Consider the following 16,906-nt stretch of genomic DNA (forward strand, 5'->3'; position numbering starts at 1 on the left):
ATCTCAACCCCGTGAGCTGAATATTGACAGTCTTGTAGTTCTTCTATTAATAAGACTGCTAGACAAGGTCTCATCTCAATTTCCTCCTAGTGCAAACATTTTTTGCTAGCCCCAAGTTTGATGTTACAAACTTGAGCAGAGCTGAAACCCTGCCTTATCTACTCCATTCAAGTTCAAACATCACAAGTGCTCTCTAATATGCATGCCTTGTATGCTTGACAACTTGATCTGGACAAGGAGTGTCAATGGACACATAGCGGGGTGGTGACCATCTTCGTGGCGCAGCTGCAGGCCATCAACGTCCGTCCCCGATGCTAAGGTGCGGCAAAAAGTGCCACGCACCTCTGTTGCCTCCTACCTCTCTCCCTTTGCCTCTGCTGCCACCTACTTCTCTCCCCATATCCTGCGAACCTCTCGAGCTCCCAAATTTGGCTCCCTAGCTCTCCACCGTCCCCCATGGTCGTAGCCCGCTGATGGCCTCTAGACAAAAATTCGATATGGGTCGAGCTCCTCCTCTCCCTCTGACTGGCATAAAGCATCCCCCTCTCCTCGTTCAAGCCATGTCGCCGTCGTTTTCCCTCAAGGACGCCCGTGCGCTCAGAGCCACGGCGGCCGACCGGTCTCCCTGCAGCCAGCCCAAGTCGAGGCCGCTACATCCCCTCCCCGCGCAACGCGCAGAGCCCAGACAGATGCAGCGCGACCGCCCGAGCTCGTCGGTGTGCCGGCCTTCGTCGGAGACGGCCGGTGTCGCCAACGACCCAACTAGTTAGCCACTAGGCCGGCCGGGCCCGCTTGTTGGGTTAAGTGGAGACGCCCCCTGGGTGTGGCCGGCTTCGCATGAGAAATGCTCACTCGAGCAAGTACGCTTTCTATGCGGCCTTCGCTAGCACGAGCGAGCAGTTCGGCTGGCCCACGGCCTGTCTAGCGTAGTGCGTGATTTAACCCTCTCGTAAAACCCCCTTCTCATTTTTATTTTACCAGAAAGTTCAAAAATCCATATTTATTTCATTTCCACTCCAAATCTAATGATTCATGTTTCTGTAGGTTTCTAAAATAAAGATCTACCAAGATATCTGCTTTGCACATTTTTCCAAAAAGTATTTCTGTACTTTTTAATTAAAGCCCCAACCTTGAAAATTCAAATACCGCCTTGCAAAATTCCTAGAGCACTGAAATTAAATCCAAATGGAGTGGTTTCAATTTCCACAGGCTTATAAAATCTTGATCTAATGTATAGGCTTAGTCAACAATTTTATCTGCTATATTTTTGTTGTATCAAATAAATATCCCATTTTTGCTATTTGTTCCATATTAGAAAATCAATAGGAAATTCATACCGCGAGTCGTGGATGACATGGAAGTTTCCCGGATCTCGTGGATACAATGTACAACCTCTGCAGAGTGTAAAACTATTCGAATAGTCGTGTCCATGGTCAAGGACAGTTGGGTGGTGCTACTTAGACTACGTTGAGTCGTTTCCGCATAAACCAATTGTGCGTGTGTCTAAAGGTGTTACATGAGAAATTGATTACTCGGTCAAGTTTGGTGACTTGGCATGGAGGATGAACATGAGGTGTTCGGTCGTAGGATTACTTATGTTGATATCCGCAACCTGTTCTTATGGTTACTATTTACTTATTGATGCATGACTATCTAAATACATGACCATGATTATACACTTGTAAAACCTGCTTTCCACAATGGCTGCATACTTGAGATATATCATGTTGCGTTGTTACCTTGTTCCACATCATGGGTTGCTTGCGAGTACATTCAAAGTACACATTGGCTTGTCACTAGTTATTTTATTGACCAGGTAAGAGAGAACAGGAGATGGTGAAGAGTACCTTGGTGATGTATCTATGATCTAGGACGCTTCCCAGTCTGAATGCCTGTAGGTTAAGGCTGATGGCATGGGTTCACGCTTTCGACCAATATTTTCGCTTTGTGTTGGCTTCCAAGGCCCTATCTATGTAAGACTTGACCGCAAGGTCATCATTTGTATCAGACGGTACGTATGGATGTAAGACTCTTGTTATTCAGTTTCTTTGTGTTCGGTGACCAATGATCTCTGGGATCACTGAGCATGTTCAGTCGACGATCTTGACTCGTAAGTCAGGGTCCCCACAGAGCTGGTATCACAGCCATCCTGACTGTAGGAAGCCCTTAGTTAACACGGATGTTAGTTAGGACAAACTGGTTTCCACACATTTCAAAAGTACTGGTAAAACATGTATCTTTCTCACCTTCCTAGATTTTTCAAAAGAATTGAAAGTTTTTGCCTGAACACTTCCACCCTTATTCTCTTGACTTTCTTCCTTTGCTTTTTTCAAAACATGCAAACGTCACTAGAACCCTTATGCCCTCTGGTCAATGGATCACTTAAAATCCCGGTGGGTAACTTGGATGGAGGAAACCTTTCCAAGCAAATCACTCATGTACTTGGAAGACGAGGACGGTACCGCTATGATAGGACGACAGTAACAGAAGCTACCTCCATGAGGAATGAGGACATCGAGACCTAGAGGATGGTGACGCCATTAACACTGTTCCGGGGTGATACAACCTCAATATGTGCAAGACCATGCTCTGCATCGCTAATAGAGTGAATGTGTCAATATCAAGGTTGTGTCGAGCACCACTAGTGGATGAGAACGTCACCATTTGGTCCTCCTCAGCTTAGTGAGCAGGAAAACGGTTCTGTTCATCCCCCGCTCTAGGTGTCGATATTGTGATTAGTGTGACTGACATGTCGGAACTCTATCACGTCTTGCTGATGTCATTGCATAAAGGTTGTCCACTTGGAACTCTCGACGCCTTGGAAGGTAAGAAGACAATGGCAAGATTATAAAGAAAACAGAAGACCCTGTCAACGACAGCCATGAGGAGCCACCGTCGTCGCCATCTCACTAGACGAGAAGTTGTCAAGAATTCTTTTCGTTTCAACCCGAGTCATTTCAGCAGACAACAACAAGAGACATGGCAACACCATGAGAAGACCGAAAAAATTGAGCGGACCCTCTTCGAGACACGAAGCAAGCACGACCGTTGAGTCCAAGAACCTCGAGGGTAGGAAGAGTCATGAATCCCCTATAAGAAGTCGAGTCCGTGAATTGGTTCGGAGCGAACCATGATTTGTGATTGCTTGTGTTTGTTGTTTGTGCTTTGATACAATTCGCGCTTTTGCCCCAGGCCACGAGTACGCGGCTGTATCACCTACCTTATCTCGATGTTTGTGTTGGCCTTGCCTCACTTTTTTAATTGCACTTGCGCTATACCGCCCCCTAAGGCACTCCTCTATATACTGCTATCCTTCTATCACCTTTCACGACAACTCAAGACTAGCAAGACAAGATGCACCAGGGATCCACTTCGACGCACGACTGACACTGAAGACTCCGAATCCAGCATATTCCACCGGACACAACCCCATAGCATTATGTTTCTCCCTCAAGATTGGAACACCCTCCCAAGACCAACCTAAACCTCACAAGGTTTCCTAGCTCAACTTCTGGTCACGTCTCTAATACACGGATTTTCCAGAGCACCCACTGAGCACCAGCAAACCTTGCTTAGCACTGGGTTCTTTACGGAACAAGTGATTAAAGTGAACAAGTATCCTTCATTCTTAAAGCTAGCACAAAAACCCGGATGCCATTCGAAGGATCGTTCTAGATAAATGATTTGTAGGCTATGAGCTATTGTGATGATAACAGGTGACTCGCGGATATAGCAAGACTATCTTGGTGGATCGTAAGGCCCCTGTGAAGGTACGTGATCTTGGTGGAACAAGTTGATAAAGGAGCATAACCTACAAGTTCCTGGAGTAAGTTTGGATTTAGTAGGACAATTATGATTTTGAGATACAAATTCTTGGTGGTATAATAAATTGACCTTGTCAAGTAGTAGATATGGTTTGATGATGTTACCATGATGACTTGGAGTAAGAGTTCTTGTTGGACTTGAGCTTCGGATTTAAATAGGTAACCTTAATGGAGTATCGATTATGAATAAGGCAACATGGTTCGGAGTATATTGGATTTAGCCCGACGATCTCAATCACGATACCATGTTTCTTGGTGGATAACAAGTATGAGTACTTGGAGTCGATGAATTGATTTATGAACCTATGTATGATGGGCCTTGGAGATTAGTTGGCCATGATATCGAAATTTGGTGGATACACTATGTCGTAGTCCTAGCGATAGTATGTTGATTATGGGGACTCTAAGTGATCGCGTAGAACCCCATCGTTATTGGATTGTAGGAGTGATGGGTCAAGTGGTGATCAATAGGATTGGTGGACCATCAGATTGGATCTATAGGAAGGAGACAAGACCTTGAATTGGTATACTACGTCGAAATATAGGAATGCAGTACCCTGTCAATCGAGTAATCTAGCTAAGCACTTGGATTTGTGGTGTCTTTATTCAAGCGTACAAGCTTGTATGCTCTCCCGAGGATTTTTTACGTAGGGGTGCATGTGTAACATGGTCATAATATACCTATGAGATTATGTTAAGGTCTTCCCTGAGACCCCGGAGTTGACTAGCCTGAGTGATGTGCACATAACTTATGTGAGATGGTGTTTTTCATGATATAGGGTGATATTGTCCGGAGATAGAGTTTAGGCTATTAACATCTAATGAATGTGCTTAAGGATAAGATGATTGATGTTCACTCACATCCTAAGTTTGTTGAAACCCCAAAGCTATACTGAGTCATAAGATGGTCGGATTATGACCATAGGAAACGGCTCTAAGTCGTTGGAATATGGCCAGTACTCTGCTCTGACCACCACCCATCATGTCTATGATGAACATGGCATGAAGAACTAGATCATGATTGGACCACGAACCTCTCGGCCAGTGACCACCCATAGCAAGTTCCCTCTCTCCTGACGTGTCTCATGATCACTGTCCTTATATGATGCCTGGGGAAGTATGTTTTTATCCTCATGTATGACATACTTATTTACCCAATAAGCGGAGGAGCGCTTTAATCCTGTTTGGACAAGCCCCAGGAATGCGTGTCACTATGACCCTTGAGAGTAAGGTGTTATCTTGAGGAGGTGCGCTTCTCGAAGCAACCTCAAGGCAGCGGAAGTCTATCCTACCCAAGACAAGATGAAGAACCGCCATGGTTTGGAAACCACGACGAAGAAGAAGTAGTAGAAGTCAACCATCACTCCTCCGACGAGCACATCAGCTACATCAAGAAACATCGATGATTCAAGCCGATGAAGCCTTTGGACAACGAGAGAAATCACAGAGCCTCTTCTTGGTCCAAATCAAGGACGTGAGTCCTAACTGGACCATGGTGAAGCCGTGTCAAGGGAAAGTTCGGCCCGCTTGCCGAGCCCCAGATCCCCTCACAAACCATGACAAATGGTAGAACACTGACTCTCTGAGCTTAGACCCATGCACAATACCCAACCCTGACCCTTCCATGAGAAGCCTTCGAAGACCCACTACAACACCCTTGAGGAAGAAGACCACCTGCGACAATAGCTCGCCTGCCTTAAGGGAGTCAAGGAGTTCCCTTTCAGCAGGGAACTATGCGAAGACCTTGACCCTTATGTTCTAACACGAGACATGTAGATGTCACTAACCGACCTTAGCAGCCCCAGGACCAGCACCCACACATGCTACCTTGCCGCGTATTCCGACCTCGGAGTACACGCACAAGCCAGAACACAGCACGAACTTAGTTCACCAAGACCGTGACCCTCATTCAAGCCTAACTTATTGCCAGAACCCGCTCACGGTCACGCAAGGACATGCAGAGCATTCAAAGCGGTATCATCAAGCACCTCAAGACCCACAACAACAACATGGGGATGTGAAGACTGCCTCCAACTTAAAATTCAGTATCTTTCCAATGCCTAGCCTAGAAATCTCCAGGACGATATTTTCTTAAGGGGGTAAGGTCTGTCACACCCTGTGTTTGACTCTCCTTACTAAATTAACTTATTTCACAAATTTGGACCAATTAAATTTTTTATGACTTATCATGATGCTTGATGTGATTGCAGCTTGCTTGCTTGTTTGCTTATGTTTAATCCCAATATTGCAGCTATTCTCCACACTCACTTCCTTGACCCAAACCCTTGCCTAATGATCATGCCATATGTATAGGACCAAAAACTAATTTTACCAAATACTATTTTGACCAAAAAGCTTTTATTTAATTTAAGCTTTCAAAAAACCCTGAGTTGGGATTTGTACTACAAGTCCTCAAATTAGGGGAGTTGTTTTATACCAAATATTTTATTTAAATCCCATTATCAAGAAAACTTCACAAAACCACCATATTATTATTTTGAAAGTTATTTTATTATTTTATTTAATTTCCTTTCTTTCAGGCCAGAAATGGTCCATTGTGAATGAAACTTATTATAATTGCTTTCAAAATATTTGAGAAAATTCAGGGAAACTGAGTGGACATATATATTCCATATATAAGAGTTTCAACCCATGGTCATGTTCAAAATATTAGACAAAACCCTTCCTCTCTATTTTAAGCTTTTGGAATATTTATATAAGAAATATTTTCAATAAATTCTAGTAAAATCCTAGAATATCACACATGGTGTATGTCATGATCTTGCCAACTTTCATCTCAACCCAAGTTTATTTGATTCAGCTAAATATTCCAAAACCATATCTGCCTAAATCTAAATTTGAGCAACAGTACATTGTCAAGTGCCTCCAATGGTTCTAAAATTTGGTGGACATGTTCTCACACTCTAATAATGCATCCACACCAAGTGGTGCATCAAGGAGAATAAAAGAACTTGTCCCAAACCCCTCAAAACATTTTGTGTTGGTTTATAAATTTGGAAACTTTACATTATAAAGTTTCTCCAATTGATCCCAAACTTTTCGGGCATGCTCTTAGGCTCGAATAATGCCACCACGCCAAGTTGTGGATTTGTGGGAATTGATTTGAAATTTTTTATATGTAGAAAGCCATTTCTGCCCATTTCATGGGTTTTTCAAGTCTACATTGGAAACTTTCTCCACCAAATCCGAAATTTGGTTTCCAATCCTGTTTACATCTATTATGTGATCCTGTTAAGTTTCATGGCAAATGGAATTCATATGGTAGCCCTAACATCCATAAAACACCTTCTGCCAAATTACCAAAATTGCTAATTTGGCCCCTTCAACTAATCTCCTTGAGCTCAAAATTTTACCACAACTTTCTTTACTCCCGTTTTACCTCCAACAACCTTGTCATGGCTACTGGTCAATTATTGGAGGGTGACTCCATGTATCTACCTGTCATGTTTACCTTGACAGCACTATTTTACCCCCCCTCTTGCTATACTTCTGCTTGAACAAATGCCCCCACCTCTTTCCAAAGAGCCTATAGCATGCTAATGCATCATTCCAAACCAATATATGGCGTTCTCATCTGGGAAATAGGAGCAGCCCATCTGAAACTTGATTTCTCGCAAAAATGTAGCCTTGAACTACAACTGTTAGCTAATCTCAACCCTGTGAGCTGAATATTGGCAGTGTTGTAGTCCTTCCATGAATAAGACTGCTAGACAAGGTCTCTTATCAATTTCCTCCCAGTGCAAACACTTTTTGCTCGCCCCAAGTTTGTTGTTGCAAATTTGAGCAGAGTTGAACCCCTGCGTAATTTGCTTCATTCAAGGTCAAACTTCACCAGTGCTCTCTCAAACACATGCTTGACACCTTGGTGTGGCCAAGGGGTGGCCATGGACACGTAGTGGGGTGGTGACCACCTCCCTGGTCTAAAAAACTGGATCTGTGCACCTTGTTCTTGTCCTGCAGCCCGTGTCCCGTAGTTGTAAGGTCTCTTGCCAACGGGGTCCTTTCCATCTCGAGGGTCCAGGGAGGCTGCCGGAGTGATGTCATGTACTTAAGACTCAATATGTACCTCGTATCAGTCCATGCACTATCCTTGCTTTGTGCTGAACTAGTGTCTTTATGTAATCGCATGCCATCACCCTTTGCTTTCCTTCCGGTATTCGTATGGTTGCATTATTTTTGCGCTCTGGTTCCCCGCCAACAATGTGTTGCCGCGATTTGTTCAAGGAATATGTCCTTAGCATTGTGCAAGAGAGGACACGCTGTCGGCGAATTTTTCCTCATCGGTCTTTGATGCTATCGTGTGCTTCGTTGAGCAGGCTCGAAACAAAACCAGGCCACGATCATGAATATAACAAGGTTCCATTACGCACTAGATTCAAAGGGGAATATGCAAAATGTATGCTTTAAAGAAAAAATTGACGACCATGTGGACTCATCTTTCGTTAAGGATTCTTCTCTATCTTTGTGTACGTCTTCCCACATCCATTATTCCCTCCTTCTTACATTGGTATTTCTTCCCTTCGTGTTCCCCATCTCACGCATGGTGTAAATCATTGTTGCTCTAGGAGGAAGAGAAGAACGAATAGAGAGAAAATTTAGGTACTTGGGGAAATGTTAGTTATGAGCATGGTCCGCGGCAAGACCTTGCCGGGACCATGCAGGTGTTCACAACTTAGCTGAAAGGGAAGGAATGGCAAATATGTTGGGTTGAACCTTCCTTCCTGTCCTTCTTGCCCAATGGTCCCATAACCACCATGACGTAGGAAACACTAGATAACGGGACCTCGTTGTAGCTTGTTCGCCGGGGTCGCCGACCAACGGATTTTCTCTAGCGATTGGCCTGGGATTTACCAACATAGGGAAAATGCAGGACCTAGCCGCACGCGAGACCATCGATGTCGGCGGCTCCGCCGTGACGTAGAACTGACCACAGGTGGGAAAGGAGAAGGGAGGAAGGGTATTGCAGTGTACCTTTCCTTCTTCCTTGCCCATTAAATCGTAGGCGCACCTCCCCAGGGGTTAGGTGGGCTGGCTCTATGATTGTGATAGGGATGGCGCCGTTGCGTAGTCTGCCTCTTCCCCTATCGAGGTCATCACAGTGGCCGCACCGTCCGCGTCGGATGCAGGAGTCACGACATCAACGGTCCTCGTTGTCGTTGACGCAACCACAATGGTGTTGCATGCGAGGGCTCGGTGAAGAAAAAGCCTATACGGTGGCAATGTTCTTCTTCCTCGATGCTCCAGGCAGAGGGGATGTTGATGAAGATCGATGAAGCACTCGCAATCTCGGGTTTGCGTGAAAGATTCCCCCTACCTGGCATGCCAAAGATGTAGGTGTAGGTGTGTCCACTCGATCACCTATGGGACCTTTGGCCCTTCGTGGTTAGGCGGGGAGATCACATGGCACAAAGAGGAGAAACTACGAGGCAACACGATGATGAGACTCGGGGCGTTTAACCAAGTTCGGACCAATATGAAGTGTAAAAAACTACTCCTGCATTGGTGGATTGATTAGGGAAGATGGAGTTCACACAGTGTTCTCCCGCAGCAAGGGTTCTTGCAGAGAGCTATTACATGCGTACAAATATTCTTGGTTCTAACCCCCTGGGATATGAATCACTTTGGCACTTAAGACAAAGTGCCATAAATGCGGCCTTAGGTGGTGAGCGGGGGTCCGTTCCCGGCAAGCTCCTGCTACCTCTTAGCTGGCCGTGGCTGGTGTCTTGACACGCCTCTGGACGGGTGTCAACTGGTCGTAATTTTTCTTCAGGGTCATCACCACGTATCTAGCGAGAGCCACTTAGCCGTATCGATAAGTGACTATTGTAGCAATGAGGTGGAAAGGTGGCAGATTGGTTGTGGGGTCTTTTCGGGGATGCGTGTGCCTTCTTTATTGTCAGGTGCTGGCGGTTCTTGGCATGTATTGTGCCCGTCCTAGGCTGCTTGTGTAGGTCTTGCCAACGTCGTTGGACATAAGGGCCAAGTCTTCCGGAGTCGCGGTCTTCTTGATGCACTCCTTGACCTCTCGTAGAGCGGCTTCTCTGGCCTGGGCTACGCCTTGATGGAGTGGTAGCATTCTCGAGCAACCCTAGGTCGTCGGGTCGGTGGCTTATTGTCCGTGCACAAGTCAGGGGGAAATAAATACACCTGTTTGTGTACCTCGACACTCCCTATAAAATTATCTGGTCATTATTATCGAGTTCGGCTTTCTTCTTGAGGACATGCGAGGTCTATGCTTGGGGGAGTTGATACGTCCATTCTACATCACGATTTCCTATCGACATTTATGATATTATTGGTAATTATTCCACATTATGATATAATAATTATGCCTTTACTCTCTGAATTTTCAAGGTACATCACAAATATAGAAATTGGTGGAAACTAGAATTCTGCACCTGAAAACCAAGAAAAAGGTTGAAGATTCACTAAACTCCAAATTACCTAAAATTCCACAATGCATTTTTGTGGAATATATGGGAATTTATGGAGAAACAATATATCAGAGGGGCCTCCCATTGGTGCCAAGTCGGGTGCCAATGCTTCCCTCTTTTTCTATAAGTTGGATTTTGATCTAGAGAAAAATAAGAAGGAACTTTCTGGATGAAGCGTCGTCGTCTCGAGGCGGAAACCTAGGCAAAGGACCTTTTTCTCTCTGGTAGAGTGATTCTGCCAGGCAAACTTCCCTCCAGGAGGGGGAAATCAAAGACATCATCATCACCAATGCTTCCTCCTTTGTGGGAGCATAAATCTTCATCATAAGTTTCACCAGAACCATCTCATCCCAAACGCAAGTTAATCTCATCTATCCGATCTTTGTCTCAAAACCTTAGATTGGTACATGTGGGTTCCTAGTAGTGTTGATTAGATGTTGTAGTTGATGCTAATTGTTTTATTTGGTGGAAGATAATATGTTTAGATCCTTAATAATAATTATTACACCTCTGATCTTGAACATGGTGATGATTTGTGAGTAGTTACTTTTGTGCTTGAGGACGTGGGAGAAGTCATGTTATAAGTAATAATGTGAGGTTGGTATTCTTATGATACGTTGATGATACGTATGTTGTTGCTTCTCTTAGTGGTGTCATGTGTACGTCGACTACATGACAATTCACCATGTAATGGGCCTAAGGGAAGGAAATATGGAGTAATAAGTAGATGATGGGTTGATAGATGACACAAGCTTAAAACCAACTTTATGCATTATTTCATAAGGGACCGATTTGGATCCACACGTTACATTCTATGGTTAGATTAATCTTAATTCTCATTACCTAGCTGCGGATGTTTGCGAGAGGGGATAATCATAAGTGGTTTTCTTGTTCAAGTACAAACACCACCTTAGCACCGTCCACCCACATATGAAATTATCAAAGTACCGAATGCGAATCAACTCAACAAGATGAACATGACTAGACGAAAATTCCCATGTGTCCTTGGAGGCGCTTTTGTTCATATATGAGTACTTTGAGGCATGTCCTTTTCTACAAAAAGGATTGGGATATCTTGCTCCACACTTTTTACTATTGTTAGTTGTCACTTGTGACGATATATGTTGCTACAAACTATCTATCACTATTACTTATTGAATTTACAAAGAATAGCTTGCTTAAAACCTCTTGTTATTTCCTTGTGCTCGTCATTGGCTTCGACACTCTTACTTATTGAAAGGACTATCATTGATCCCCTATACTTGTGGGTCATTACTCATGTGACCCTTGTTTGTAATATCACACTAGGTTGGCTTCTATGAGCCTTTAATAATTAAACACTTCGAGTCATAGAGTTATTTTGTGATGACATGTTATATCTACACATATCTTGCATATTGCATGTATGTATTGAAATGCATTGTATGTGTGGGATTCAACACCTAGTTGTGTGCGTATTGTAGCATTCTTTACAGGGAAATGCCTCTTTGTGCTTGTACTTTGCTCTGGTAGCTTGCTACTACTACGGACTCCACTACTAGAAAAAATCCTATAGCTAATATGGACATTAATGGCGCACCATGCATGTGGTGCGCCACTGCTATATAGCAGTGGCGCACCACATACTGGTGCGCCATTAGTGTCCATTTTACTAATGGCGCACCATGTGTCTGGTGCGCCATTACTATCTTTGACCCGGCCCCACACCCTTTCCTACACTTACCAGCGGCTCACCATGGGAAGTGCGCCATTACAAGTTTTAACTAGTAATGGCGCACCACGTCCACGGTGCGACACTACTAATATTTTTTTCATTTTTTTAAACTACTAATGGCGCATTCTTATCAGGTGCGCCATTAGTAACCCTGGTTACTAATGACGCATTCTTCCTGGGTGCGCCATTGGTAACTTGGGAGGAGTAGATATTTTTGACAGCCCACTTCACACTCACTAGTCTCGGCTACCTCATCCTCCTCACCTCATTTGCACCATATATGCACCCAAATTAAGTGGTTAAATTTCCTTTTTTTGATAGTTAAGTAAGGGGAAACCTTTCTTTATGTTCTAGATCTACTTTTTTCTCCCTCCAACACGTGTACACTCTTTTTATGGCCTAGATCCACGTATGTTTGTGGTGTTGCATATGTTTGTGTTTGTAGGTACCGGTATTTGAAATGCAATAGTTGCCAATATTTTGCCTGAATGTTGATTCATTTCCGTTTCGGCGAGAATTTGGCACTATGCATTCTTTTTGGTCTTATTTTTAGGAAAAATCATGCCAATTTTTTTTGGTTCTAACATATCGTTTTGCTCTACCCCGCAGGCGACTATGGTCCGCACGATGACCGAAGGCATCGTGAATAGGTTTTTAAGCTCCGCGAAGGCCGAGATGCTTCAAAAGAACGAGACGGAGATAAGATGTCCGTGTTGTAGATGCAAGCTGAAGAGCCTTATGGACCCGGATTCCAGACAGGTGCGGGACCACCTACTCGTGCGTGGTTTCATGGATGGCTATTGGTGGCAAGGTGATGAAGATGATTATGAAGTCGTCCATGGGGGCCGGGCAAGAAAAAAGGAAGGGTTGCAAGACAATAGCGGCGAGGGCGGGCGAGAAGACGAAGAATCTCCAGGACATGATCACGAAGTAGATGCAGGACAGAGTCATCATGTAGAAGATGCCGGACATGATGATGAGGAAGATCAAGACAAAGGGAATGATCATGAAGATGAAGATGCCGGAGCAGACGAAGATGGACCATCGATGGGCTGGGTGTAGGACCCTCATTTTCAAGAGGTGCTTCTCAACCAGACGGGTAACGCAAGAGGTGCCGCCCAAGAGAAAGCCAAGCTGGATCAACTGGAGATAGATGCGGTTACTCCATTGTATGAAGGATGCAGGCCCGAGGATACCCTCCTGAAAGTAACGCTCATGGCTCTAGAGATGAAGGTAAAACACAAAATGTCCAACACATGCTTCGACGAGAACATGTCATTCTGGCACGAACGTCTTCCCATGAGGAACAAGTGCCCGAACAGTTTGGAGGAGGCGAAGAAAATCGTGTGTGCTCTGGATTTACCGCAAATGAAATGCCATGTGTGCATGAATGATTGCATCATTTATCGGGACGAGCATGCGGAGTCTACCATATGTTCGGTGTGCGGCGTTACTCAATACAAGAAGAGGAAGAAAGCTCCTCGAAAAGTGGTGTGGTACTTTCCGATCACTCCTCGTCTACAGCGGTCTTTCGCCGACCCTAAGCAAGCAGAGCTCCTACGTTGGCACGCGGATAGGGAAGAGAAAACGAGAAGATGGCGGAAATGATCCAGAGATAAATAAAAAAGACAAGATGCTGAGTCATCCTAAGGATGCGAGCCAGTGGCAAGCGTTGAACTTTGAACACCTAGAATTTGGGGAAGATACAAGGAACATCATGTTGAGTGCTAGAACCGATGGAGTATGCCCGTTTGGCAGCCAGAGAACAACATATAGCACCTGGCCTATATTTGTGTGGATGTACAACCTTCCCCCTGGATGTGCATGAAGAGGAAGTACATTCACATGAGTATGCTAATTGAAGGGCCGAAACAACCAGGGAAGGACATCAATCTGTATCTGGGGCTGCTGAAAGAGGAGCTAGACACGCTGTGGAAAACGCCAGCCAATACGTGGGACGCCGCAGCGAAACAATATTTCCCTATGAGAGCCGCACTGCTCACGACGGTGCACGACTATCTCGGTTACGGATATGTCGCGGGGCAGGTGGTCCACGGATTTTGTGCATGCGTCACGTGCATGGATGGCACAAAGTATCGCCAGCTAGATAGAGATCCCGGGTCTTTGAAAACCATTTTCATGGGACATCGAAGGTGGCTTCGCGACGATGATGCTTGCAGAAAACGCAAGGATCTGTTCGATGGTGAAACCGAACCCCGAAGAGCCCCACGTACGAGAAGCAGCGAGGAAATAAACGAGCTATTGAAAAATTAGAAAGAGTGCCCACCGCTGGGAAAGAAGCAAAAGGCGCCAGAGCCGCTTCTAAATGTATGGAAAATGAGGTCTGTTTTCTGGGACTTGCCGTACTGGAAGATCCTCCGTGTGCCTCACAACCTTGATGTCATGCATATCACGAAGAACGTGTGCGGGAGTCTGCTTGGTACCCTGCTCAACATGCGAGAGAGGACCAAAGATGGGCCGAAAGTAAGGGCAGACTTGCAATCAATGGGCATCGGGGAGGAGCTTCATGCAATACGCCCTAATAATGATGATGATGATGATAAGGCGAAGGACCCGAAAAGTCGTCGCAAAGGCAAAAAGGCCTAGAATATCGAATATGACTGCCCTCCCGCGTGCTTCACTCTAAGTCCGAAGGAGATCGATCAGTTTTTCACCTGCCTCGTAGGAGTAAAACTTCCTTACGATTATGCAGGGAAGATAAGTAGATACCTAGACTCAGCGAAGCAGAAGTTCAGCGGCATGAAATCTCACGACTGTCACGTGCTGATGAAGCAGATACTTCCAGTTGCAATCTGTGGGATCATGGACGCGCACGTCCGTGAAACCCTATTTGGCCTATGCAACTTTTTAGACGTCATCTCTCGGAAGTCGGTTGGCGTGAGGCAACTCAGAAGGCTACACGAAGAGATCGTGGTGATACTATGCGAGCTTGAGATGTACTTCTCGCCCGCATTCTTTGACGTTATGGTGAATCTACTGGTCCATATCGTGGAGGATGTCATCCAACTCGGGCCGACGTTCCTACACAACATGATGCCGTTCGCAAGGATGAATGGTGTCATCAAAGGATACGTTTGCAATAGGGCATGTCCAGATGGAAGCTTAGCCAAGGGATTTCTGACCGAAGAGTGCATCTCCTTTTGCACGAATTATCTAAGAATCGAGAACCCTGTTGGTCTGCTCGTCAACAGGCACCTCGGCAGGCTCGCTGGATGAGGTCACCTCGAGGGTCGCCGCGAAATGCATGTCAACTTCAAGGGTCGACTCGTCGACTTTGAAAGAGCAAACCTAGTCGCGCTACAACACATAGACGTGGTCGATCCTTGGGTGGTAGAGCACAAAACCTTTATTGAGAAGATGTACAATGACCGAGGCCAACAGAGGACGGACGGAGATATAATCAAAGAGCACAACTCATATTTCATGCGTTGGTTCAAAGTTAAGCTTCTGTCATACCCTTTACACGAGGAATCTTCCACGAAAGAAAAACTCATATTCGCCTTGTCATAGGGCGCCGAGCATAACCTGATGACCTATGACCCTTTACACATTCTACACCGAGGAAAAGGACATGCAGAGCGATTATCAGAACTCCGGGGTAACGATATAATCCTACACCGGTAATGACAAGGACAAATACTACGGAAGGATCGAGGAGATCTGGGAGTTGAGCTATGCTGGAGAGAAGGTTCCGATGTTCCATCTCAGATGGGCCAAGAGCGTCCTAAAAGAAGACCGATATTTCACCACCATGGTTATACACAAAGCCAAATCGAAGACCGCGGGCGCAAACGTCACCGTCAAAAATGAGCCATGGGTACTGGCTTGCCAAGTGGACCAATGCTTCTTCATTACCGACCCGTCAAAGCCAAGTCGTGTTATCGTGAGGAGGGGCAAAACGAACATCATCGGAATGGATGGAGTCGCCAATGAGCAAGACTTCGACAAGTACGGCGACCCGAAGATGGAAGATGACGAAGACGATGAAGTAGCACACAACACAAGAAGAAGGAGGACCACCCTACCTAAAGGACATCCGTTCAAGAGAAGAATTCAAGGGGTTCTGGGGCTAAAGTATTGAACCACTAGAAAGAAGGGCAAGAAGATCATTGTGAAAAGATAGCTAATTAAGATCGAATCACGATTTGTTGGCCGCGTGTGTGTGTCAGTGGCGAGCTCAATCTTTTTGATGACTGTTATTTGACGTCAGTTGATTTCAACCATGTCATGTAATTATAAATCTTTGGGGAATGTGATATCACCTCATAACATGATTTTTTGTAAGTGTCTCTCTCCGTGAGCTTTATAGATGGGTTAGGTGTAAAACATGCTTTTTCTCGGGCTACTCGTAAAACACATTAGCTCGTTTGCCTAAACAAGTGGAAAAATGAGTGATTGGCTCTTTTCATACTTCTTAGTAAGAAAACAGATGAAGTAAATACAAAGTATACTAGATAGGTGGCCAAGCTATTACATGCATGCAACTAAAAATAAATAAAATAGTTAGTAATGGCGCACCAGGGGAAGGTGCACCATTGCTATCCCTCCCCACTTATGGCACACCACTAGAAGGTGCGCCATTGCTATCCCTTCCCACTTAAGGCGCACCACTAAAAGGTGTGCCACTGAAATACCACTTATGGCGCACCCCTAAATGGTGCGCCATTGCTAACCCTCCACCGTACTATCCCCTTCTTGCCCTCCCCTCACTCGCCTCTCCCCTGCATCTCCACTCCGGCCAACCACACCCCTTCCTCCCTCCCTCCCTCCCATCTCCCCTTGTCAGCCACCGCCGCCGCCCTCCTCGTCAGCCAGTGCCTCCCTCCTCGTCAGCCGCCGCTGCCCTCCTTGTCAGCCACCGCCGCCCTCCTCGTCACTGCCCCCAGGCCCCG

Source organism: Hordeum vulgare, chromosome 5H (genome assembly GCF_904849725.1).
Source record: "Hordeum vulgare subsp. vulgare chromosome 5H, MorexV3_pseudomolecules_assembly, whole genome shotgun sequence".
NCBI lineage: Eukaryota > Viridiplantae > Streptophyta > Magnoliopsida > Poales > Poaceae > Hordeum > Hordeum vulgare.